This window comes from Schistocerca americana, unplaced genomic scaffold (genome assembly GCF_021461395.2).
Source record: "Schistocerca americana isolate TAMUIC-IGC-003095 unplaced genomic scaffold, iqSchAmer2.1 HiC_scaffold_47, whole genome shotgun sequence".
Taxonomy (NCBI): Eukaryota; Metazoa; Arthropoda; class Insecta; order Orthoptera; family Acrididae; genus Schistocerca; species Schistocerca americana.
The window spans coordinates 2760001-2762500 of NW_025726203.1; positions in this window are offsets into that span (position 1 = coordinate 2760001).

Here is a 2500-nt window from a genome sequence, read left to right on the forward strand (position 1 = left end):
CTAACCCATGTTGCGCCTTAACCTAACCCATGTTGCGCCTTAACCTAACCCATGTTGCGCCTTAACCTAACCCATGTTGCGCCTTAACCTAACCCATGTTGCGCCTTAACCTAACCCATGTTGCGCCTTAACCTAACCCATGTTGCGCCTTAACCTAACCCATGTTGCGCCTTAACCTAACCCATGTTGCGCCTTAACCTAACCCATGTTGCGCCTTAACCTAACCCATGTTGCGCCTTAACCTAACCCATGTTGCGCCTTAACCTAACCCATGTTGCGCCTCAACCTAACCTATGTTGCGCCTCAACCTAACCTATGTTGCGCCTCAACCCAACACACGTTGGGCCTCAACCCAACACACGTTGGGCCTCAACCCAACACACGTTGGGCCTTAACCCAACACACGTTGGGCCTTAACCCAACACACGTTGGGCCTTAACCCAACACACGTTGGGCCTTAACCCAACACACGTTGGGCCTTAACCCAACACACGTTGGGCCTTAACCCAACACACGTTGGGCCTTAACCCAACACACGTTGGGCCTTAACCCAACACACGTTGGGCCTTAACCCAACACACGTTGGGCCTTAACCCAACACACGTTGGGCCTTAACCCAACACACGTTGGGCCTTAACCCAACACACGTTGGGCCTTAACCCAACACACGTTGGGCCTTAACCCAACACACGTTGGGCCTTAACCCAACACACGTTGGGCCTTAACCCAACACACGTTGGGCCTTAACCCAACACACGTTGGGCCTTAACCCAACACACGTTGGGCCTTAACCCAACACACGTTGGGCCTTAACCTGCTCTGTAATTGTCATACGACGCGTTAAATTAGTGTAGTGTTGCCTAACTGCAACCCCCGCAATATAGTTTGCTACTCGCACTGCCCGGTCCCCAGAGTATCGCTTCATGTGAAACACCTTGCAGCTATACACTGTAATGCGGATGGCAGTAGGACGTACATGCTCAATGCCCTTCGCAGTTGTTCATTGGCATTCGCATGGCGAAGCACAGCCTACGTTGTGGTACGGCTTGTGTCAACTGTCCGCTGATGTTGTACGTCCAAATCACACACTGTACTGCACATTGGTCCTCATGTACTGAATGATACATCGTGGTACATGTGTGACCGTACCACGACTGCGCCAACAACGGCGAACCATACGGTCCAAATATTGTGCACTCAGCTACGTGTCGTCTCCCTATAAGAGCTGGATTGCAGTATGGTATGCCGTGGATGGCGATCAGCATGAGCCGTCTGTTGATGTAGTGGCGCGTGTTGTCAGACGTAGTCGTCTCCTCTCACACACCGTGATAGCATGGTGCACTGCGTTCCACATCTGCGACATGCGACAGAGGCCGGTTGACAGTCGTTCGCGCAATGGACATCGCATACGTACGGGGGCCACCTTCCACGTGTTCGCGAAGCGTGCACATGTTGTTGCGTGTATGTGGGCAGACATAGTGTGTCGTGACACCTGACACAGGCATGCAACAATCGTTGAATTTGCAAATGGCGATGGACGTCTACGTTTGCTGGTGACGTTACGCAAATGAACAACTGGTAAACCGTTGTGGTGCGGTTGTTCTCGCTAGAGGTGAATCAGTGATGGCGACGATCGGTTGAGCTACCAACCGGTTGTTTCAGCGATACCCACCATGCCCACGAACGTGAATGGCATGTGGGTGTGAAGCGATACGCGGCGGTGGCTGGGTGGGACCGTCCCCGGCCGGTGAGGGGGGGCCTCCCGGCGTGCTGGCCGCGCGGTGCGTGGGCGCACGCGCTACAGCCGGCTGGTGGGGGCGGCCAGTGGCAGGCGCGCCGGCCGACGGAGGCGGCAGGCGGCGCAGCTGCGCGCCGGCGCACCCTGCACGCGGCGCCGTGCGGCCAAAGTAGGTCCTCGCGGGCCCGGTGCGAAGCGCGGTGGACATCTGCAGTGTGCTGGTCCGATTGAGGACTGTGTGCGCTGAGGATGCGCCGCCACCCGGCGCTCGGCGCCGCGACGCCGTCTGCTGCTCGGTCGCCTCTGCGGTTCTCGCAGGTGGATTGTATCGCAGCTGTGCGGACGTGTTGGCGCGTGCGCTGTGCTGGGAGAGTTCGCTTCGGCACCCAAGTGGGGCTTTTGTCCTTCTGTGGCGCTGGCGTTGGAGCTGCCGGCCACCGTAGGTGGCGCGTGTTGTCTCCCGCCGGCAATGCCACGACAGCACGCTCCCGGGCCTCTGTCGGCAGCGGCAAGCTCAGTTGGGAGCACGGGTGGTCGCACCTAAAGCGTCTACTCGCCAAACTCCGGGCGATTGCGCCACTCTCGAACCCGACCAAGTACTTAGGACGGCGCTGCGCGCCGCCGGGACCTGAGAGGGTTTCGAGGTGTATTGTGCAGGGGAGCTCAGCCTCCTCCTGTTTGCAGAATAATTGAGCGGACGCTTGCGTGTTCGCGCGGGCCCCCGGGACACACTCCCGGGCGGCCGGCTGCTCAGCTCTAGTT